Source organism: Ailuropoda melanoleuca, chromosome 13, assembly GCF_002007445.2.
Source record: "Ailuropoda melanoleuca isolate Jingjing chromosome 13, ASM200744v2, whole genome shotgun sequence".
Classification (NCBI taxonomy): domain Eukaryota; kingdom Metazoa; phylum Chordata; class Mammalia; order Carnivora; family Ursidae; genus Ailuropoda; species Ailuropoda melanoleuca.
Window position 1 is genome coordinate 15,300,434 of NC_048230.1, and position 24,690 is coordinate 15,325,123.

A 24,690-nucleotide genomic window follows, 5' to 3' on the forward strand; every position below is an offset into this window, starting at 1 on the left:
TTCCTCCCCTCTGGACCCAAGGTGTCGTGGCTTCACAGGACAGAGGCCCCATCCAAGTGGCTATCCTGAAAGGGCCTCAGCTAGCCAGTACCCAGGCTCTGGCACCATCGCCTCCATATATTTCTGGAGACTTTTCGGCTATGTATTTAAGACCTTGATTCGGGTTCTGTTCAGTGGGCATCCTGCAGGGGTATGGTTGGCTCTTTCCCAGAGCCTACTCCACTCTTCTCAGCTTCCTCCAGTGGCAGTACAATTGGGAAGTGGAGCCTAAGAAACTCTGTAAACTACTTTAGACCGAGTGAAGTTGTACCCAAAGGCAATGTAGGTCCTTCACCTATAGCCAAACTCATGCATATAGAGAAGCAATTAATTATCAGAGATTGTTACCTACTTCATTTTATCCCATGGGTGGGATTTCCTTCTGGGCCCACTGTCATGATGCTCCCAGGAGGCCACCTGACCATGCTGTGTGTCTGTGTAGGGATGCTCGAGTTGCTTGGACTCTATAAGAAAGCCGCAGTGAGCCCTCTCTGGTAAGGTTTATAATCTGTTGTGCAGTGTTTATTTTGTTAGTTTGCATACCTTTTTGTATGCCACTGCAGCTGGGATTGTCTGAAACAACAAGATCTAGAAGTCTTAGATAACTGCAGGGATAGGAACTTCCATGGGGATGAGACCTTCTGCCAAGGTGACCCACCTCCAGGAGTGATGGGGTAGAGCACCTAATGATACGGGATGTCAGATACTGGACCCAAATTTTCCATTGTCCCCAACTTCCACACATATTCCAAAAGTTCTCTGGAACCATTTTCTTGCTCTATCTATTCTAAAACCTGGCAAGTTTCTGTCTTCTGTTTCATGAGACACTCCAGTTCCCTAAAAACTAACGTGTTCTACCCAGGACTGCCACTAGCCCACACAGTGGCATTGTGCAAATTAGTTAACAGGTGTCCCTTCGCCCAGACAGACACAGCTCTGTGCCAGGCTCCACAGTGAGCAGAGTGCAATAGCACAGGCTGGATTTCAGCCTCTATCCGCCCTTGAGCTAGATGTCCTTGTACAGGACACAACCTGTACAACTGTCTATGACATTCCTGCGGTTGGGAGTGATCACTAACAGAACAAGTGCTGTCTACTATGACACGATCAGCCAACCGGACCTCCGGGGGTTTTGTGCACAACACTGCAGTGGCTTCATTCACTTAATCACTGCCAAAGCCTACAGTATTGCCTTGTTCAGCACAGATTTTTCTTTGGTTGTTTTTGTTTTTGTTTTTAAGATTTTATTTTTAAGTAATCTCTATACCCAACATGGGGCTTGAACTCACGACCCTGAGATCAACAGTCACATGCTCACCCACTGAGCCAGCCAGGCATCCCTCAGCACACGTATTTAAAAAGCTCTTGTGGGGGCGCCTGAGTGGCTCAGTCATTAAGCATCTGCCTTCGGCTTAGGGCCTGATCCCAGAGTCCTGGGATCGAGCCCCCACATCGGGCTCCCTGCCCCACATCGGGCTCCCTGCTCCGCTGGGAGCCTGCTTCTTCCTCTCCCACTCCCCCTGCTTGTGTTCCCTCTCTTACTGGCTGTCTCTCTGTCAAATAAATAAATAAAATCTTTAAAAAGAGCTTGTTGCAGACAGTCTCTCCTTTGCCGGCCTGCCCACTGCTCCCTTGCAGTGTATTCAATACACCTCTATCTCCTTTGTTCTGCCTTGGGTGAATTCTTTCACTGCCCACACGGCTGGCCTCCACCCGATCGGGTCGCCCCCCATTTGGTAGCCCTCACAGGGAACCGCTGCCGTGCGGGCCAGGACTGTCCCCAGATTTTCTGGGAATTTCTCGGGACTCTCCCTCAGTGGACTGACTGTAGTACTCCTTGGGGATCTGATGACCTCTAGCTGAGGTTACTCCTCCATGAGGATCCAAAGCCCCAGGGGAAACCCGCCAGACCACCCTTGCCCAAAAGGGTGTGGGATTTTCCCCCTTGCCCTTCAGAGGGATCCTTCCCTCCCTTTCCTTTCTCCTTTCAGCCCTGGGGCAGCCTAACCCTAGTACTCCTCAGACAACTGACGGTGTCTGGCCAAGGTGGCTCCCCGGTGTGGTCTGAGGGTCTGAGGGTGGACAGGTTGGACTGTCCATGTCCTTGCCTCTCCCACTCCATCCCCCTGAGGCCTCTGTTTCCAGTGTGTGGCACAGTTGGCAGTGACAGCTCGTCCAGGGCGAATCTGCACATATTGCAAACTTGGTTGGGACCCTCCCTGAAGCTGGCTGACTCTCAGCCACCTTGCTTCTTTCTGCACCTCCTTTTCCTTTGTCCCAATGGGTCTGGCTGCCATCTTGATCCGTAGGCACCACACATTCCTCTGGGTCTGAGTGAACCCAACAATTCCGTACATGAATGATGATTCCACAAGGTTCCAGCCCATGCCATCGGAGGGTCCCCTCCCCCAAAATCCCATGGACCCGGCCACCAGAGAATCTCACTCAGATCTCCTCTTAGCATGTTAATCTAATGCCACACTCTGGTCTCTAACTTCACAGAACCCCTGATGGACAGTTTAGGGAGAGACAGCCCCCACTCCCATCCAGCAGGAAGCAGCTACTGAAGATGAGACCTCCACCCAAATGCCAAAGATTTGTCATCGTCAATCCATCAGGGAGGAATGTAGAGGCTGCTTTCAGGCGAACAGGCTTGAGCGATGGAAGCTTGAGTAAGGCCGAAGGGTCCACAGTGACCCCCAGGCTGAATAAAGGCAGGCCCAGCAGGAAACCCACCTCAAAATAGCCACAGGCCTTAGGTGACCAGTGAGCTACTTACAATCGGGAACAGGGACCAGAATATTCCGTATGTTCCCATACCTTCTCACTGCCCCCCAATAACAACAGCCCCCCCCACCTCTTGGCAGACAGTCTCTCCTTTGTTGTCCTGCCCTCTGCTCCCTTGCAGTGTGTTCAGTAAACTTCTATCTCCTTGCTATTTAATCAATTAATAAAAGGGAAAAAAACACTTGTAAACTCAAGAAACTTGACCTAGCCTCTCAGCATCCTCGTCTGTAAAATGAGGGTAATAATAGGACCTACTTCATGTGATTTTTGTGAAGATGAAGTGAGATAATCCATATGAAATATTTTGCACAGTGATGAGCCCAAGAAATAAAAGCTATTATTCCATTTCAAGTGCTTTTATTAAGCAATCAAGAGCAAGTGAAGATTCATTCAACAAATATGTATTAACAATTATTTTGTGCTAGGTCTTGTGTAAGGTGTTGTGGTTACCAAGGTGAATGCCCCCAATCTGGTAGAGAAGGCAGACACGAAGACGCATGAAAGCCGTGTGCAGTGGGGTCAGTGCTGTGAGAGAGGTAAGTACAGAGGTGGAATGAAAGGAGGTAAATGCCGGTGAATTTTATTCTGCCTGTGTTAGAGTCAGGGAAGCTCGAATGGTACTCCTTCTGCATTTGACATTCGCCAAAATAAAATGTGTTGCTCCCGTTGGTCGTTGTTGCATACCAAACCATCCCAAAACTGAAATGGCGTCAAACAGCCACTGTTTGTTAGCTCACTGGGGTGGTTTGTTTCTGCTCCGTCTGTTGTTGTTGGCTGGGGGACTCGACTAAGGTTGGGGGATCCGAGATAGCGTCCCTCACGTGTCTAGTGCCTCGGCTGTCATAGCTGCAACAGCTGGGCTGGCTCAGTGTCTGTTTTTCTCTCTTTATGATCTCTCCAGACCTCCCTCTTTGCTGGACCTCCCTTCGTAGGGCCTGGGGGCTCCAAGAGGAGGAAGGCTGAGGCTGCCGGTGTCTTAAGACCCAGACCCAGATCTGGGCATGTTACTCAAAATCTCTTCCACCCTTTCTTCCTCTGTAAAATGAGGGGCAGTAAGTTCTAACTTGCCAGGGTTTGGTTTTGTTCTGTTTTTTTTGTGTGTGTGTGTGTTGTGTTGTGTTGTTTTGAGAATTAGAATGCAAGGAAAATACTGTCACACAGTAGATGAGATAGTTGAGCGGTGACAGAATACTGTTATTCATTTTCTTGACTTCTTAAGGAGGGTAATAGGACTGGTACATTTGGAAACCTTTTTTCCACCTGTTATGGGAACACCCAACAGGCCTATAGTATTGCCTGCCCCTCCCTGAAAACTTCAGCGATTATGCCGTGGAACTAGGGCATGGCTTTGCGAATTTGTCCAACCTTTTGGAAAGCAATTTAGCAATCATTAACAGACTCATAAAAAACGTTCATATCCTTTGACCCAATAACTAGATTTTCACAAAATTATCTCAGGGGAATTGATTCAAAAGAAAAGCAACATACACATCAAGCTCTTCATTGCCATTTTCTCTACAGCAGTCTAAAATGGAGACAAGGGGAACCTGGCTGGCTTAGTCAGTGGAACACCAGACTCTTGATTTCAAGGTTGTGAGTTTGAGCCCCACCTTGGGTATAGAGATCGCTTTAAAAAAAAAATAGAGAAACAGCTTAAATGTCCAATAGTAAGGGAATGGTTAGCTAAAATACGATACAAGTACTTTCTGGAATATTATATATTTCCTAAAATGACAATTCTTATCATTATATGATAGCATGGAAAATTTTATAGATAAAATGCTAAGCGACAAATTCAGAATTCAAAAATGTCTCTACATGAAAACGGACTAGAGCCAGACATGGAAAAATTTTTTTCGTGGGTTTGGAATGGATTTATTTTCTTTAAAAAATTTTTTTTTATTTAAAATCAAAATCAGAGGAAAAATTTAGACAAGGCCATATGGAAAAATGGTTTATTAAAAAAAGAAAGGCCATGGAGTAAATGGTCGAGAATAAATTGCAAAGCTTTTAAAAATACAAGTGCCTGGGGCACTGGGTGGCCCACTCAGTTAAGTGTCCACCTCTCAATTTCAGCTCAGGCCATGATCTCGGGTCCTGGGATTGAGCCCCACGTTGGGCACCCTGCTCAGTGGGGAGTCTGCTTCTCCTTCTGCCCCTCTGGCAGCTCATGCACTCTCTCTCTCACTCTCTTTCTCTCAAATAAATAAAATACAGGTGCCTAAGATTCTCCCTACTGATTCTAATTTAGAGGGACTCGGGGAGGGCTCAGCTATTTATATTTTTTCAGAGCTCCACAAATGATTTTGGTGTACACCAGGGTGAGACCCACTGAGATGGATACATCATTATCCTTTCAAATGATCAAATAAACACTCTGATCAGAAAGAGTAATACAAGGGGTACCTGGCAGTGTTACAGCATGTGACTCTTGATCTCAAGGTCATGAGTTTGAGCCCCACATTGGGCATAGAGTTCACTTTAAAAAAACAGTAACACAAGGAAGATTTACATAATTAAAACATTTTCCCCCTAATAAAATATGTTCCTACTTGTATGCTTTTTCTATTTCCACTTATTTACTTGTACTCTGATAAATTTGTAGCCTTTGTACATAATCCAGAACACAGAAAGGACAGCTTTCAATAAACATGTGCGGTTCTGTACAATGTAAGAAAAAAAAAACATGCCATAAGAGCTGATGGCCTGGGGTTTAGCAGGAAGAGCAACAGAAGCAGAGAAAGATCTCATCTCCATATCAGTCAAAACATGTTGACAGAGTTTCAAGGATGGTCTCCCCCTGTGACCAGCTGTGGACGTTTCCTGAGGAATAGAAGTAGTTGGTAGTCTCATGAGATTTAATATGCATATTTTTCTTTCCTTTATAATCCTGGCATTAACCCATAGGGAGTTACTGTTAAAGACTGAAGAGTAGAAAATGAAGAAGCCAAGTAGAGCCTTGTTCCACCCAGCCCAGCTTCCAGAGAATATAGTGAAACAGACAGTAGATTCTTTAAGAAAATCCTGGAGTTAAGCAATTTTCACAATGACTCTGTTTGCTAAGACCATCATTTCCCAAAGTGTGCCCTTTGTAAAAAGTAGTTTCTCAGAAGACTGGAAGATATTGCTTGAAAAGGGGGTTTCATGATGAAATCAGTTTGGAATGTAGGATTTAACCAAGTTAGAAAGATTTCTTTGCAGGACTTCTCAGAGCCTTTGTGAATCTCTAAGAAAGAATATAGTATGAAATATGAAAACTTTATGTTGGTGGATGCAACACACTTTGCAAAACACTTCCATAGACCATAAGATTTCTAGTCAGAGCTAAATAAATGCTAGTTTATATATAAATATTAAAGCGAGGAAAATTAGTACAGGGTATTATGGTCCTAGATTTATATTATTTCATTTGGATTTTTCACCTAAGAAAAATTAACTTTCATGTGAAAATTAGGAGTTATATAATATATAGAAAATTCAGGAGCCTCTCCAGATAAACTCTTAGAACTGATGAGAAATTTCACTAAAGTTTCTAGACATAAGATCCTTGCCCCCACTCACAAATTGCTTTCCGATTTACCAGTAGCAAACAATTAGAAAATTTAAAATACCATTTATAATAGGGCCAAAATCTGTACACTATCTAGGAAGAAGTCTAACAAAATGAGGTCAAAACTGCTATGGAGAAAACTTAAGTCTTTATTCAAAGACATTAGAGAATTCCTAAACAAACAGAGAGATTATATACCATGTTTGTGGTTGGAGAGACTCAACATGGTAAGGATGTAATGCTCTCCATCTTTCACTTCCTTCATTTCCTGATTAAAACTTCTATTTCTCCCTTCATTCTCTTGTTTCTTGTAATGTCCAAGAGCAAAGATGGTCTCTGCTCTTTCATTGTCAGAATGTCTTGTGCCTGTCTTAGCAAGCCTCTCATGAGACATGTTTCAGATCTCCATCTAAAGATGTCCAGTAATACCCTGCTGGCTCAGTTGGAAGAGTTGGAAGAGCAACTCTTGATCTTGGGGTTGTGAGTTCGAGCCCCATGTTGGGTGTAGAGATTAATTAAAAAATAAAATCTAAGCAAGCAAGCAAGAAAGAAAGATGCCCAGTAATATCCTGGGGGTTGTTTGTAGGATTTCCAGTACGGTGTGAAAAGGTCTTAAAGCATTTTAGTGTACTGTCAGATTCTCTCAGCAGCCTGTGCAATTTGTTTGTGTCTTCCAAACACTAGATATCTCTTTGGATACCTTAGCTAGAAAGGGCTTTATCCATGCTCAAAATTGCCCAATTTAATCTACTAAATGGGGTGCTGTCGATGTAAATGAAGCTCACAGCAATACCCGCAGAGGCCACATTTGTGCTACATTCCCTCTGATAATAGACTGAACCCCAAAACGTAAAGGTGGGGAGGAGGTGATCCAGGCTGGGTCAATTATAATGCTTCATTCCTCCGGCCTGTAACTGGACAAGGTGGTGAGCATATGACCCAGGCTGGGCTGATCGGTCTTTCCTGATGGTGGAAAGAATAAAGCTAACAGGAAAAGAGCAGAGGAGACCAACCGTTTTTGAACTCCTGGCTTTCGTCACCCCTGCACTTTCATGGGTTGAGGATAGGAGCTGAGCAAGGTCCCCCTTTTTTTTTTTTGCTTAAATTTGTTCAATATGGCTTTCTGTCTCGCAACCAAAGAATCTTCTTAATAAATAAGCAGGTGGAAACTTCCATGTTTCGATTGCCCTGGAGTCTACGCAGGCTACTAGTAATAGAGTCAGAAGTTATTCAAGGAAGCAGAAATCCTACAAGTTATGGGATAAAGAAGTTATTACAGGAAGGAGAGCGTGCACAATGGTGGGAGTAGCTCAGGAAGTACAGGACCAGTCGGGAAGTCAGGGGTCGGAGAAGAGGTCACTGTTTGGTCAAACTGAGAAGCTAAACACATCCAGCACTGAAATGGGACGGCAAAGGCAAGCTCGCTGGAGGTCGGTGGGAAGCCGTGCCCCTGTGTAGTTACTTACATTGAGGATCACTGTCAAGCGTTTGGCGGTGAGTCTGGGGCCACTGTCAGTCAGTAGGGTCAGCAGTTGGTAAAAAGAGGCTGATCCGGAGCAGAGGAGAGCAAGAACAATCTGGAACCCGCGTGCACTCTGCATCTATCTGTAACTGCTTCCCACCATGACAGCCTTCACAAGGTAATGGCTGCTGCTTCACCTCCACCTTCCGAATCTTATGCAAATTCCTCTTCTGGCCGACTCCTACCTGGAATCACACAAAGAGAAGGATTCTGGGAAATATAGATCCCAACTTATTCAAACCGTCACCACACGAATTGCCCTAAGCCTTATCCAAGCAGCCACACATGGAGAGAGCTTCATGTAAAGGCCCTCCAGTAAAGAAAGAATCAGATGCTGCTTGATCTGCCTGGGGGTTCTGCGGCAGTCTGACCCTGAGCCACCCGCTGCCCTTCTCACTGGGCAATTGTTCTCATACCCTTCCAGGTTCCTGGCTCTGCAGCCCTCTAGCCTACACCTGAGAGCCCTCAATCCTCCTCCCAAATCTGGAGGCTCAGCCCTGTAATAATTTTTAGGACAAATTCTAACTTTGGAAAAGGAAGATTAAGGATGTTAAGTCTGCTGCTCAGGGATACAACACAAAGTTAATTTTGCTCAGAGACTACCTGTGACTTCTTTCCCCTTTCTTAGGTTCCGTTGGCTGGCTTCTGCCTTGTTCCTGGAGCCAAAAATGCCCTTTTATTATCGGTTGAGCATTCTCTCTAGGCCTCCTAGGACTAAGTCCCTGACTTGCTGTACCCCCCCCCNGTTCCCCCCCCCCCCCCGCAAGTCCTCTGAACTCCAACCAGGAGCCATGGGCACTCCTTGCAAACAGGCTTTCCTGATATCGGCTCCTGCAGGTTTGATTTCCTATTGCAGCCAACCCATGACACGCTTGAGCAATACTCCTCCAAGCCACTTAGAACCCCAACATTGTTTGTACAAGTGGTTCTTATTCTCCAGAAGCAGTCACCTGCCTGTTGTACATGGCCTCATCACATTTTCATCTCCTTTTCTGAAATGTAACTTTCCCTTGATCACCAGCTTTTGTGGCATATTTGAACAGCTTCTTCATTTTTTTTTGTATAGAGTCCAATTGGAATGTTCTTCCCTTTGAGCCCAACACAGTTGATTTTGACGTTCAGTTATATTTCATTTTCTGACTGAATTTCTCTTTACTTTAATACTAGCATCAGCAGCTGACTTTCTTTTCCAAAGAAAAAAATTGTGTTTATTGTCATTTTTTTATTAGCTAAAGAAAGTTTCTGCACGTCCAATCATGAGCTGAGAACCAGAGTCTTAGTGGGATGGGATACTCGTCATTCATTCAACTGGTTCCCATGTGTCAGGTGTTTAAGATGCTTGTCTTGGCAAAATGACAAATGACTACATGTCACAGATCTTTGGAGGTCACTCCAAAACATCTTAAGCGGTGAGTGTGGCATCCAAGAGTACCAAGGGTGTTAATTTATTACTTGTTCTGTTGCTACCCTCTATCAACCTCTTGTCATATCAGGTGACCCTGATACCTCCTGCTTTACTAAATAAATGCTTATTATCATCAATTGTCCTGGTCCCCAGATTCCATGCTCTGCCTACAGATTGGACAGCCTCCCAGAACCCACACTTGTGGACCATCTTCCCTGGGTATATCCAGAGTGGGTTTTTTTTTTTTTTAAGTAATCTCCATACCCATCGTGGGACTCAAACTCATGACCCTGAGGTCAAGAGTCACATGTTCTTCCGACTAAGCCAGCCAGGCACCCCTGAGCAGGTGTGCGAAGTACCAGGTCTCCACCCCTTCCCATGTGTCTTCCTTCAGTGCTCTGGGCCAAGTTGGCTAGGATGACCACTGTTACCAATAATGCATTGAGCACTTGAGCACTGGGTGCACTAACTCACAAAAATAGTTCAAACTACCTTTGCTGGCTCCAGGGAGATACACCAAGAGAACATAAAGGCATCTATGAGATAGTTTGGATCATTAAAGCATCTCATATGAGCCATCCTAAACTCCAACAAATTGAGCAAGATTTTCATTGGCCATATTTTAGCCATCCAATTAGGCTCTAGATCAAATATATGATGCAATGGCACTTTTACATACTCCACAGCTCACTGGACTCCTTGTGTAATCATTGCAGAGAGTACATTTAAGTCTGTCTTATGGAAATTGTGGAGTCGCACACTTCTATTGTTCTAGGTGATTACAGATTCTATAATCTTTTAGGATGTATTTTTGGCCATATCTCTGATTTATCCAGTGCCAAGTCCTCAGTCAGGAGTCCGCTGTCCTATTGTAATAGTATTCCCACGAGAACATGAATGCATATTTATTCTTTCACTCAATGAATGTTTTAATTTTTTTAAGTAGGCTCCAGGGGCGCCTGGGTGGCTGGTTCAGTCTGTTGAGCCTCTGACTCTTGGTTTTGGCACAGGTCATGATCTTAGGGTTGTGAGATTAAGCCCAGAATTGGGTTCCGCACTGGGGGTGGCACCTACTTGAGATTCTCTCTCTCCCTCTTCCTCTACCCCTCTCCTCTGCTCAAGCTTTCTGTCTCTGTCTCTCTAAAAAAATTTAAAAATTAAAAATATTTGGGCACCTTGGTGGCTCAGTCAGTTAAGCATCTGACTCTGCTCAGGTCATGATCTCAGGGTCCTAGGATTGAGCCCTGTGTCCAGTAGGCCTCCAAGCTCAGGAGGGAGTCTCTTTGTCCCCCTCCCTCTGCCCTCCCCTCACTCATGTTCTCTCTCTCTCTCAAATAAATAAATAAAATCTTTTAAAAAATTTTTTTAATTTAAAAAGTGGTCTCCAAGGGTGCCTGGGTAGCTCAGTCGTTAAGCGTCTACCTTAGGCTCAGGTCATGATCCCAGTGTTCTGGAATCGAACCCCGCATCAGGCTCCCTGCTCAGCAGGAAGCCTGCTTCTCCCTTTCCCACTCCCCCTGCTTGTGTTTCCTCTCTCGCTGCCTCTCTTTCTGTCAAATAAATAAATAAAATCTTAAAAAAATAAAAATAAAAAGTAGTCTCTATGGCCAACGTGGAGCTTGAACTCATGTCCCTGAGATTAAGAGTCGCATCCTCTACTGACTGAGCCACCTGGTGCCCTGAATACTTTAATTTTTGAGTGATCCACTCTGCCACTGAGCACATCGTGAGAGTTCTGCCTGATTTGTGCACTGAGGATGTGTGTGCGTAGCAGGCAGGGAAGAAGGAGGTGGTGTGGAATAGATATGATCCTTGAAGAGAAGCTCCATTTAGGAAACTGTGACAAGTGTCCTAAATAGTGAAAGCAAGCAAGAAGGAAGGAAGGAAGGAAAGGAGGGAGGGAAGGAGGGAGGGGAGGGGGAGGGGAAGATGGGAGAGGACAGGAGGGGAGGGGAGAGGAGAGGAGAGGGGAAGGAAAAGGAGAGGAGAGGGAAGATGGGAGGGAAGGGAGGGGAGGGAAGGAGGGGAGAGGAGAGGAGAGAAAACAGGGAGCCTGCTGGTTAGGACAACCTTGAACCAGGTTTTACCCCAAAGACCCAACACCTTCAGCTTCCTCCATTTTTCTCCTATGGAATTTCAACTTATTCTTGCTCTAACTCTGGACAAAATGGAGCCATTCTCTCTTTCCCTGACCCTACTTTGGCTGAAGTCCCTAGCATCTTTCCCCTGAAGACTCAGCCTCTCTTAAGCACCTGTGGTAGGCAAATGCTGCCTCAAAAAGATGTCCCATCTTAATCTCCAGAACATGTGAATTCACTGTCTTACATGGTAAAGGAGACTTGATGAATGTCATTAAGTTACAGATCTTGAGGTAGGGAGATTATCATGGATTATCTGTGTGGGCCCAGCATAATCTCAGGTGTCCTTATGAGAGAAATGTGAGAGGGTTAGAGTCAGGGAAGGAGATGTGATTATGGAAGCAGAGGTGGGAGTGATGGGGCCATGAGCCAAGGAATGCAGACAGCCTTCTAGAAGCTCAAAAAGGCAAGGTTAACAGTTTCTCCAGGAAGAAGGAAGCCTGATCAATATCTTAGCCCAGTAAGACCATTTTTGGATTTCTGACCTCCAGAACTGTAAGAGAATAAATTTGTATCATCTTAGTCCGTGAAATTTGGGGTGATCTGTTACAGCAGCAATAGGAAAGGAATACAGTGCCCCAGCCAGCATTGGCTGAAAGGTAGAGACTGTGGGTTTATGGAGAGCTGCACTGCTTTGTATGGTGGCCACGAGCGACAGATTGCTATTGAGCACCGGGAATATGACGCGTCTGAATTGAGATGTATGGCAAGGGTGAAATACATACCACATCTTAAGGACTTCACTGCTATTTTGGATACATCAGGGCAAATAAAATATATTAGAAATACTTTCATTTGTTTATTTTTACTTGTTTAAATGTAGCCACTAGAAAATTTAAAATTCCAGGTGTGACTTGCATCATATTTCTATTGATCGGAGATTTGGATGAATCTCGCTACTGCTGTTTCGGACATTACTGTGCAACCTAACTGGGTTGGCCCAGGCCTTGTGCTTGCAGCTCATACGCCTCTGGTTCCCAGCAAGTACGCCAGGACGCTGCCAGAGGGGAACAGGCCGTGAACTACCTTGAACCTGCGTGGCTTTAGTCTTGGTACCCTGCTTTAAGTTTTTCAAACTTAACGTTTTATGGGCTGAGGCCATTTTTAAGAAAAAGAACACAAAATTAGGTATGGGTGTTGGAGTAATCTGTGTCGAGTAAAGGACCTCAAAGCTTCATTAACCGTACTGTGAATCTGCCTGTCTTCACTCCACTCCCAAATCTCACCTGGACTAATTCATTTCTCCTAGTTTGTTTGTTTGTTTGTTTGCTTGCTTCTTTCTTTCTTTCTTTCTTTCCTCTTTTCATTCTTCCTTCCTCTCTCTCCCTTCCTTCCTTGCTTCTTTTTCTTTCTTTCTTTCTTTCTTTCTTTCTTTCTTTCTTTCTTTCTTTCTTTCTTTCTTTCTTTCTTTCTAAGTTTATTAATTTTTTTAGTAGTCTCTATGCCCAGCGTGGGGCTCAAACTCACAACCCCCAAATCAAGAGTCAAACACTACTCTGACTGAGCCAGTCATAAACCCCTCTCCTAGTTTCTAGACTGCCAGGGATCCCATTTTCCAAAGATCTCTCATTCCTTCCTAAGACAACAAAGTGGCCACCACTGCCCTTAACCCAGGCAAAAGAGCCTCAGCTCTTGAACTTTGGAGGACATCACATAACAGGAACACAACAGATAGGTACCTTAAGGAACGGAAGGTGCCTACCATTTGGGATTCAGCACTCAGGGCTGGCACAGCATAACCCACAAACCCTGAACATTTGTTCTCGTGACTAACACTGTTCAGGTCCTAAGAAATTGCTTCATTACATTTCCAGCCCTATGTCCTTGAAACAAAAAGGGATTGAAACCAAATGCCATGTAGATTTGTAAATTGTGCTGCTGTTAACACAGAGCTAGACACTGCTCCAGAGTACAAGGAAGAGGAAGCATTTAAGAAAAGAAAGACAAATGGATCAACTTGTTAAACCCTTCATCCCAGCTAGAATGAATGCAGTGGGTTCTTACATAACAAGGTATCATTTCCCAGGGGTGCAGTGGTTCTGGTATTTGCAACAGTTGCAAGTGACAGCTAAGGAATATTTTGCAACATCAAATAATTCATATGACTCTTGAATGTGTATATGTACAGGGCTAGATGCAACATTTATGAAACATATGAATTGGCAACTGGATGGACAAATACAGTAGCAACTAGATGCACAGTGAATGCTAGAATTATGAGTTTTTATAAAAATTTCAGTAAGATTGTAAATTTTCCAAAAATTTGGATGTAAATGTCAGCTTTATTGAAATAATTTTGAAAGTGAGATTATCATAGAGAACAGAGTTCAGAGAAGAAAGAGCCCAAAAGAAGAGGAAATAGAAAGATCATCTGTTTATTTTTTTTATTTTTTTTAAAGATTTTATTTATTTATTTGACAGAGATAGAGACAGCCAGCGAGAGAGGGAACACAAGCAGGGGGAATGGGAGAGGAAGAAGCAGGCTCATAGCAGAGGAGCCTGATGTGGGGCTCGATCCCACAACGCCGGGATCACGCCCTGAGCTGAAGGCAGACGCCCAACCGCTGTGCCACCCAGACGCCCCAAGATCATCTGTTTAAATTTCTAAAACCTGGAAACAGTGAAAGTGAGCTGAGCATGACCCACCTAAAAACTGCAGACAGGACTTTACAAATCTTTAGTTAACAAAGATTTCATTACTAATCAAACGAACAACGAAAATAAACAACAACCAAAAAAATCTCCCAACCCACAATTTGAAAAGGTCGGATGAAATTCCTGCAACTTCTCATTCTTCATTAAACGAAGATTAATTATTGATTAAAACTATGAGGGGGGAGGGGCGCCTGGGTGGCACAGCGGTTAAGCGTCTGCCTTCAGCTCAGGGCGTGATACTGGCTTTCTGGGATCGAGCCCCACATCAGGCTCTTCTGCTGGGAGCCTGCTTCTTCCTCTCCCACTCCCCCTGCTTGTGTTCCCTCTCTAGCTGGCTGTCTCTATCTCTGTCAAATAAATAAAAAAAATCTTAAAAAAAAAAAAACAAACAATGAGGGGGGAAGAAAAGAATTATTCATAACAAAGTCATGTCTCAGAAAGCCAAATGCAATTCTGGGCCGTCCATTTGCACATGAAGAAAATTGCATTTATAAAATCTGCAGTTGCATTTGAAAACCAAAAACCTCTGGAGCTTTACAATGCTTATTGGATAGTGATCCTGAAAATGCCTGTCACATCTTTCTGACAGTGTAAATACATCCCTAGCAAAGTACAATCTAATTCAAATTAATGGTTATAGGGGCTCCTGGGTGGCTCAGTCATTAAGCATCTGCCTTTGGCTCTGGTCGTGGTCCCAGGGTCCTGGGATCCAGCCCCACATTGGGCTCCTTGGTCATTGGGGAGTCTGCCTCTCCCTCTCCTTCTGCTCCTCCCCCTGTTTGTGCTCTCTCACTCTCTCTGTCAAATAAATAAGTAAAATCTTAAAAAATAGTAATAGTTATAATTGTCAATCACATGAACATGGCAGAAAATTTTGTATTTCACTTTACAGCAGAATTATTTTAGATGGGGAAAGAAATTGTAGAAATAGCTTTTATGTTTGTACATCCTAGATCCCAAAACAAATATTTTGTTAGTACTGCTGTGACGGTTTTACAACTGATCCTGAGATCAGCCTTGGCCAATTAAGGTGGTTCTGTCTGGAAACACACAGGTTCTTGAATGAAGTGAAACTTAACATACACACAAAAAATACTTATATGACCACTAGAATTAATTTTTTAAGAGACAGAATAAACAGCAAAACAAAAATAGTATTCAACATAGACAAATTCTTCTGTGATATATGATGTTATTATAAAATTATGTGTGTGCAGTATTTAATCAAAGATAACGATGCTTTTTGTGGCAAGGCAGCTCAACATGTATAGAAAACAATGGAAATTTTCTAGGTTTCACAGAAATTATTTCAAAATGTGATACAAATATGTTCAACATGTAATAAAAGTTTTAAAATGTACTAAATGGGGGCACCTGGGTGGCTCAGATGGTTAGGCCTGTGCCTTCAGTTCAGGTCATGATCCAGGGGTCCTGGGATCCAGCCCTGTGTTGGGCTCCTTCCTCAGTGGGGAGTCTGCTTCTCCTTCTCCCTCTTCCCTTCCCCCCACTCGTTCTCTCTCTCTCTCTCTCCCAAATAAATAAATGAAATATTTAAAAACAAATAAGTAAAATAAAATGCACGAAATGAGGGGCTCCTGGGTGGTTGAGTCAGTTAAGCGTCTGACTCTTGATATCAGCTCAGGTCTTGATCTCAGGGTTGTGAGTTTAAGCCCTGCATTGAGCTCTGTGCTTGACGTGGAGCCTCCTAGATAGATAGATAGATAGATAGATAGATAGATAGATAGATAGAATGCACCAAATGATCACTATATAAAATGAAGAACTCAAAACGAGATTATTGGTACACCAGGATGGCTCAGTTGGTTAAATGTCTGCCTTCGGCTCAGGTCATGATCCCAGGGTCCTCGGATCACATCAGGATCCTTGCTCAGCAGGGAGCCTACTTCTCCCTCTGCCTGCCACTCACCCTGCTTGTGCTTGCTCTCTCTCTGGCAAATAAATAAATAAATAAATAAATAAATAAATAAATAAATAAAATCATTTTTAAAAAATGAGATTATTAATTTAATGTGTTTCAACATAAGAGAAGAAATCATACACAACATAATTAGAAGTAAATCTTTGTTACTCAATTTACCTAGATTATATTATGAAATATAATGAAAATATTATGTTTCTTTTTCTTTATTATTTTAAAAGTAATATGTTTCAAAAGCCATGGAAGACTATTTATGTATATTATATATAGATGAATCACCAAAAAGAAAAAAACAAACAAGGAAATTGAAGTTAATATTCATGGCTTTACATCTGCAGTAATAATTACATTCAGTTATCTTTGCTATTTTGCTAGTTTTCAGTCATATAAAAACTATAGTTTTATGGATTTTTTTAAAGATTTTATGTCTAAGTCATCTCTACACCCAACATGGGGCTCAAACTTACAACCCTGAGATCAAGAGTCGCAAGCTCTACTGACTGAGCCAGCTGGTGCCCCTTATGGATGTTTTTTTGATTCTCTTGCCATGAAAGTATGTTTTATTGTGATGAAGCTATATTTGTTAAAGTAGAGAGAATATATTTTATTTAGCTCTTTGTTTGATTTTAAGCTTTTAGTTATTTAATACATGGTTCGTGAGAATACAAATAGAGATTTGTATTCTTATCTGGGCCCAGTAAATGTTGGGAGTAGGCCCAGGTGCTATCCACCCACCTGACTTTCTCAGACATAGGGATCAGTTGCCAAGTTGTGGTCACCCCAATTCCCAGCTTCTTCCTCCACCTACCCAGCCAGTTGTTGACATATCAACAGGAGTCAGGATCAAGTGCATCAGCCAGTTCGAATCTAATTTCTCTCATTTGAAACCGAAAGAGACTAGTAGTGCTCATTCACCGGGCTCTTCAGAAATTTCCTGTTTCCTTCTTTCCAGACCCATGCTAGGAGCACACTGCCGCATCCTCTTTGAAGTTAGGTATGGTTATGGCACCTGCTTTGACCAGTAACGTGTGAGCAGACATTTCAAGAGCAGGTACAAGATCGGCTTCTCCTTTCTCTCTGCCACAGAACCAGCAACACTCCAGATGCTTTCTTAAGTTGCGTATCATTTAAAATCATCATCATGCACAACGTGTACTTAATGCCACTAAACTACACCCTTAAAAATGATTTCTCCCACCATCCTGGCTTCCAAAGTGAGAATAATGTGGGGCAGAGCCCCCAGCAACCTGCAATGGACATGTAAGCATGAGCAAGAAATAAACCTTCACTTTTTTTTTTTTTAAGTAAGCTATATGGCAAATGTTGGGGCTTGAACTTACAACCCTGACATCAAGAGTTGCATGCTCTATCGACTGAGTCAGCCAGGTGCCCTCTAAACCTTTGCTTTTTTAAAGCTACTGAGATTTTGGAGTTTTTTTGTTACCACAGCATAACCTATGACATCTGACCAATACCAATGCTGACTAGTTTAGGGAGAAAAGGCATTGTTGCTGTCTTAATTTGTGTATCATTTAAAAATCATCAGCACGCACAACATGTACTTAAGGCTGAACTATACCCTTAAAAATTATTAAAATGGTCAATTTCATGCTATCTGAACTATACCCTTAAAAATTATTAAACTGGTCAATTTCATGCTATCTATATTTTACAATAATAATAATAAGAGTATCATCAGCAGGCAATTGGATATTAACCAGGGCCCTAGGGGTAATTCCATGTAAATGGCTGTGATGGCCCGTAAAAGGGTCTTTTCCTGCGTTCATTTGGCAAACTTTTATTGAACACCTACTATGTGCTCACTGCCATGCTACGCACTAGTGGTACCAAGACTATACTTCTGACTTTGAAAAGCTTTCTTCCTATAATAAAGCCCTCATCACAGCTGTACGCCATCCTAGCCCACCTACCCCCCACCCCTCCCAGCCCCACTTAGGTTCTTGCTTTATCAGTAGACCCATTTGTAGACCATATCAAGCAGTAATAGCTGAAAGCCACCGTAGCCGCTTAAGGAACAGTTGCTCTTCCTAATCCTTTTGCCCTTTCCTCACTAGCGTGGTCTCAGGACGAGGTCTCAGGTCCAGCAAGACAGACTCAATTCCCCGCTCTACCACATAATAGTTTCGTGACCTGGTCAAGTGACTTAATTTCTCCGTGTCTCACCTCTTCGTCGGTCAGCTGGAGATACAAAGAGTGCCTGCCTCTTAGGATCGTTGCGAAGATTACATGAGATATCTCATATAAGCATTTAGCCCAATGCCTGCTACAGATTAAGTGCTGAAAAAATATTAGTGATTGATGAGTTGTTCTGAGCTCCTGGTTTACCCTGTGATGCTGGCATATGCAGCCCACTAGTGGAAGTTACAGTCAAGGATTCTGCACCCTGGACTTCTCCAGCTTCCTATGCACTGGTACTTCTGTACTTACAGTTTGGCTCACACATCTTGCCTCTCTTTGCAGGGGACTGTTGCTGGTCCACAGCCACTTGGGAGCACCCTCGAGTTAAGCACGACCCGTTCTCCCTTCTGACAGGTGGCTTAGTTCCCAGTCAGTGAGCTCAGTGAGAACTTTTCACTTTCAAATCTAGCCAGAGCTGGGGAACTGGGTGTGTCCTCCCAGACACTTGGCGGGAATATGGCTTTCAACAGTTAAGAAGCAACAAACCTGGGGGGTGCCTGGCTGGCTCAGTTGGTAGAGCCTGCAACTCTTGATCTCAGAATTTTGAGTTCAAACCCCACATTGGGCATGGAGCCTACTTAAAAAAAAAAAAAAGTCATAAAACTGAGACCACTGCTGCTGGGGAATCTTCCAACAGCACAGTATCCCAACCTCTGGAGGCAATTACCAGCCATATCAACAGTGTTTGTAAATGCGGGTACAGTGTGAATGCTGGAATTAATATTTCGAAGTTCTTCCTCACTGTCCTCAAATTTCTGGAGGGCCTCCCTGTACACCCCACCGTTTGTGAATATGAGTCACCCCTCCCTGGAACCAGAAAACAAAGGCAGCAGATACAAGATGGTTACGTACAATAGCACTGCTGGGCTAAACAAGAGAGATTGGAGGACACATTTGCAGAGTAGAATGATTGGATATTTCTGCCTGTCTTTTACATTTTTAGGATTTCCGTTTTCCTTGTTAAGGTGCAAGAAGAACTTGGAGTCACTTAGAGGAAATCTGAATGTAAAGTCCTTCTAGATGATGATAATTTTCTTTCAGTCATTCATAGTTCTCTTAACCTAATGTAAGTTCAGTGATATTTTTTAAGCAATTCTCCCTTTTCGAGAAATTCCAAAACATATAATTTGGCTTTTTTTCTTCTATTTCCCTTATATTGTTAAAAATTAGGGGCGCCTGGGTGGCACAGCAGTTAAGCGTCTGCCTTCGGCTCAGGGCGTGATCCTGGCGTTATGGGATCGAGCCCCACATCAGGCTCTTCTGCTGTGAGCCTGCTTCTTCCTCTCCCACTCCCCCTGCTTGTGTTCCCTCTCTTGCTGGCTGTCTCTATCTCTGTTGAATAAATAAATAAAATCTTTAAAAAAAATTAGCAGACTTGATTTTTTTTTTAGAGCAGTTTTAGATTTATAGAAAAATTGAGTGGTAAGTACAGAGAGTTCCCATATACCCCCTCTCCCAAGTACGCACTTTTCCTGATTATTAACATCATGCATTGGTGTGGTACATGTGTTACAACTAATGAATCAATATTGATATGTTATTATTAACTAAAACCCATAGTTTACGTTACACTACATTCTCTGTGTTATATAGTTCTATAGGTTTTTTTTTTAAAGATTTTGTTTATTTATTTGAGAGAGACAGAGAGAGAGCATGAGCAGGGCGGGGAGGGACAGAGGGAGGGGGAGAAGCAGCTCTCTGCTGAGTGGGGAGCCCGAGGACGAAAGCCTTGCTCCCAGGACTGAGATCATGACCTGAGCCAAAGGCAGACACTTAACCAACTAAGCCACCCAGGCACCCTTATAGTTCTGTAGGTTTTGACAAATGCATAATGTCATGCACACTATCAGAATAGTTTCACTGCTCTAAAATCCCCTGTGTTCCACTTATTGATTCCTCCCTTCCATCTCTCCTCTCTGACCCCTGGCAACCCCTGATGTATTCACTGTATAGTTTCCCTTTTCCAGAATGTCATATAGTTAAAATCATAGCGTGTATGCAGCCTTTTCAGACCAGCTTCTTTCACTTAGTAATATGCATTTAACTTTCCTCCATGTCTTTTCCTGGCTTGGCGGCTCATTTCTGCCTTCCCACCCCCTCACCTCCCCCCACCAAGCTTTATTAAGAAATAATTGACACATAACATTGTGTAAGTTTAAGGTACACAACATACTGACTGCATTCATTTATAAACTGCAAAATGATTACACTGTAGGATTAACTACCACTCCATCCCATCACATAATTACCGCTTCTTTTTCGTTGTGAGAACATTTAAGATCTACTCTCTTAGCAACGTTCGAGTATATATGTTGTGGGCTCATTGAGCGTGATGGTCAAGAAAGAATTCTTGAGACGTTTTATGGTGCAACTTAGTAAGTTTAAGTAGCATGGGGAAAGGACCCGTGGGCAGAAAGAGCTGAACTTTTTGCTGTATGAAGCTGGTGACCAGATGCTGAGTGCCCAAGGGGAAGGGGGCGTGTAGGGAGTATTAAATCATAAATGTCTTCATATTTCTACACATAAAACTACTTTCTCAAGGTTTCTTGGTGCTTATTATTTAGTTTGATATTAACTATAGGTGAGACGTACAGACAGTCATGAGACCCTTTAAGAATGCAGCAACCAGCACGTATTCGATCCTTATCAAAACTATGCAGGCTATAGGCCAGCCTTCTGGGCTAAAGGTGAACATTTTTCTGCTTCTATCCCTCATCATTTCTCCCCTGAACAATTTTCAGTCCTTAAATCTTTAAGGTTGTTGAAGGACAAGGGGCTCATCTCCTGTAACTTCTTCAAGCTGATGGGGTCATAGGGATGTTCCTACCTATGGACCAAGATTGGTCACAATCTATCCTTACAAGTAACTATAACAGAAGGCCATTGCTATAGAGTCCAGAGTGGACATGAGGGTGAATTTGTTTAGAGTAGTAAGGGCCATCTGTTGGCTGGGCAAAGGAGTCAGGATTATTATTATGACGAAAATAAGAAGAGTAATGAGAACCCTTTTGTGTAGACCATAGTCCACCTCCTGACTAGGAATGTAACCAGTCACTAAGTGGCAATGTAGGGCCTGTAAGAACACCCATTTGATTATTCACATCAGTAAGAAACCCTGTTATATTTTTGTCATCATCTGGAATGTAGATGCAATATTCTGCTCTAATAATGGCACATATTCCTCCTTGCACTGCTGTGAAAACATCTAATGCCATTCTGTTTTTTAACTGTTTTACCCAGTTGGGTCATAATATAATACTATTTTGAGAGCTATTTAAGGCCTTAATCATGTATTTATCAGGGCCTCCATGTGCCATTTAACATCTTATAGACCTACCGATGGAAGAAAAATAGATGTCAGATGGTCATACCCGTGGAATGCAGACCTTGTCCAGCATTGTTTTAGATATGGAAGATTAGCTGGACTTATGATAGTCTTATTGCTACAGCCATGTGTCCAGGCATAATCTACAGTACATCTTCCATTCCAGCCTCGTGGAAGCCATGGCCATGAATTTGACCCACATAACCACTGTGTTACATTACGTGCTAGCCATCTGATGTCTGGTCATCTTGTCCAGTCAGTAACAAACCAATTGGTTGCCTTAAAATAATGGTATGGCCATAGGCTTCTGGAGGAAGCCATCCCATTTGGCAAGTATTATTGGGCCATGAATCAAGGGTATGCTTTTTCTGTTCCAAGAATTAAAGGGCCTTTGGCTTAGGCGTCCTACTCTGGGAGTAAGCCACATATATCTATCCTATATTTGATATAACCCTTCCTAGGTGTATTGATAGGAAGATTATGTAGTTGAAAAATCTGTTGTCAGGAGCCTCTCTGTGGACTGGCATGTTCAGTTATAATTTGGATAGCTTGAGGATAAGAGAAAGGCCTCATATAGCCTAGAGAGTCCCATGTAACATCTACCACATAGCATAGGCCAGCAAGAAACATCCTTTTTACTGATAGAAATATCTTTATATGTGCTGGTGTTAGGGTGATGTATCATATCGGCAATGTACTGATGTAAATAATGCCAGTCTGTACCTTGTCATGGAGAAGCCCACCAAGGGGGCCTGAAGTGCTTGATATGGGCAGTAAGCCACAAATCCAGCATGAAGATTGGTTTTGGATCTCAGAGTAATGTTGTGCCCATTATAGAAAAGAGTTACCATTTAGGTATGGTTTGTAGATGGCAAGTAAAAGAAAAAAGACCTTCATGTTGTCTTATCTCGTTTGAAGAGGAGTCTGAGATCTTCCACCGGTTCACAGAATATGAGGGCGCGTCGTCCAGCTTGTTGTCAGCCTGTGTTGAAGGGGGTGTAAGTTTAATTCTGGAAATATGAGCCCATGTCAAGTGGTCTTCTAGTTTTACCACAGTGGGAGTGCTTAATGGGACCCTGTAAGGTCCTTTCCACTTAGGAATTAGTTCTCCAGAGTTCTTTGCCTTCCAATCTTTGAAATAGACTAGCTGTCCAGGGCTTGCTTGCAAGGAAATTTGAGTCTCCTTAGGTCTGGTTTTGGCAGTACCTTATTAGCATATTTGTTGAGAGTTATATGGATTAATCCGTGTTCATATGAAAAATTTAAGAGGTTATTATAATCTGGGTCCAAGGACAAGTCAATGGTCTACCATATATTAATTCAAAAGGGCTTAGGGGCGCCTGGGTGGCTCAGTTGGTTAAGCATCTGCCTTCGGCTCAGGTCATGATCCCAGGTTCCTGGGATTGAGCCCCATATAGGACTCCCTGCTCAGCAAGGAGGCTGCTTCTCCCTCTGCCCCTCCCCATATCATGCTTGCTCTCTCTCTCTCTCTCTCTCAAATAAACAAATAAATAAATAAAATCTTTAAAAAAATTTTTAAAGGGCTTAACCCCAATCTTTCCCATGAGGTGTTTTTTTTTTTAATTGTATTTATTTGAGAGAGAGAGAGAGAGCAAGTGGAGGGAGGAGCAGAGGGATAAGCAGACTCTCCACTGAGGGTGGAGCCTGACACAGGGCTCTATCCCAGGCTCCTAACATTCTGACCTGAGCCAGAGTCAGGCACAGCTGACTGAGCCACGCAGGCGCCCTTCCCATGGGGTGGTTCTTATTCTTAAGAGACCAATCGGTAAAAAAAGTTATCCAGTTTTGTCTTTCTAGGCTCATCCTAGTGACATGTCTTTTTTTTAAAGATTTTATTTATTTATTCATTTATTTATTTTTGAGAGCAAGTGGGGGAAGGGCAAAGGGAGAGGGAGAGAGAAAATCTGGAGCAGACTCTGTGCTAAGTGTGGAGCCCATTGTGGGGCTTGATCCCACGACCCCAAGATCACAACCTGAGCCAAAATCAAGAGATGGACACCTAACCAAATGAGCCACACAGGTGCCCTGTGAGGTGTCTTTTTAAATTATGGTTAATCTTTTCAACTTTGCCTGATGATTGAGGATGCTGGCTTCTATGCAAAAAATATTTAATTTTAAGGGCTTGGGCTACCTGTTGAGTTACATAGGCTGTAAAGGATTGGCCATTGTCACTTTGAAGAGATCAAGGGAGATCAAGCCGAGGATAATTTCCCTTATAAAGTCTTTGTTACCTCAGTAGCTTTTTCTGTCTTACATGGGAAGGCTTCCATCCATCCAGTAAAGGTATCTATATAGACTAATAAATATTTATATCCCTTACAAGGTGGCATTTGTGTGAAATCAATTTGCCAGTCTTCCCCAGGATATGTTCCATGTCTTTGTTCAAGTGTTAAAAGAGGAGCTGGTCAGGGCACCTGGCTGGCCCAGTTGGTAAAGCATTTGACTCTTGATCTTGGGGATGTAAGTTTGAGCCCCACGTTGGGTGTGGAGGTTACTTAAAAATAAAAATTTTAAAAATCTTAAAAAAAAGGGGGAGGGTGATTGTAATGCACCTTCTCAGTGAACCTGGGCACATATTGCATTAAGACTTACGTGCCTTTTGTAAAAGGGCTCTTAATCCTATTCCATCAAATGAGGATTTGGTGAAATCCCATAAAGCTTCTCTTTCCATATGAGTAGGCTGGTGCAGGCCTGTTGCTAATTTCCATTGTTTTTCCTTAGGGACAGAGATTTTTCCTTTATCATCCTTATACCATCCATTAGCAGTTTTAGTAGATCCTTTCCCAAGTGCTCTGTTGCTCTCTTCCATAGTATATGTGGGAACAACTGTGTTTACGGGATTAGAGACTGCCGGTATCAAACTCATAACTAGTTAGCGTAAACTGCCAGGTTGGCTGCCCGATCGGCTAAATTATTTCTTTTAGATTCTAAATGTTTTCCCTTTTGTCCTCTCTAAGATACATTATAGCAACTTCTTTAGGAGATGAACTGCCTTTAATAGAGTTACAATTTCAGGTCCATATCTAATAGGGAAATTATGACTACTGAATAATCCCCTTTTCTTTCCAGATGACACCGTGTGCATGGAGTACAAGGAAGGTGTATTTTCA

The 24,690-nt window shown here is 42.9% G+C and overlaps 1 long non-coding RNA gene across 10 annotated transcripts in view; it reads left to right on the forward strand.

Annotated features, from left to right (window-relative positions):
• Positions 1-24,690, forward strand: part of LOC105236003 — a 71,224-nt gene that overhangs the window by 5,018 nt on the left and 41,516 nt on the right. For all 10 annotated transcript variants that reach the window (XR_004619822.1, XR_004619813.1, XR_004619815.1 and 7 more), the window contains exon 3: positions 3,252-3,362. This is a non-coding gene — a long non-coding RNA (uncharacterized LOC105236003). The remainder of the gene's footprint in view (positions 1-3,251; positions 3,363-24,690) is intronic.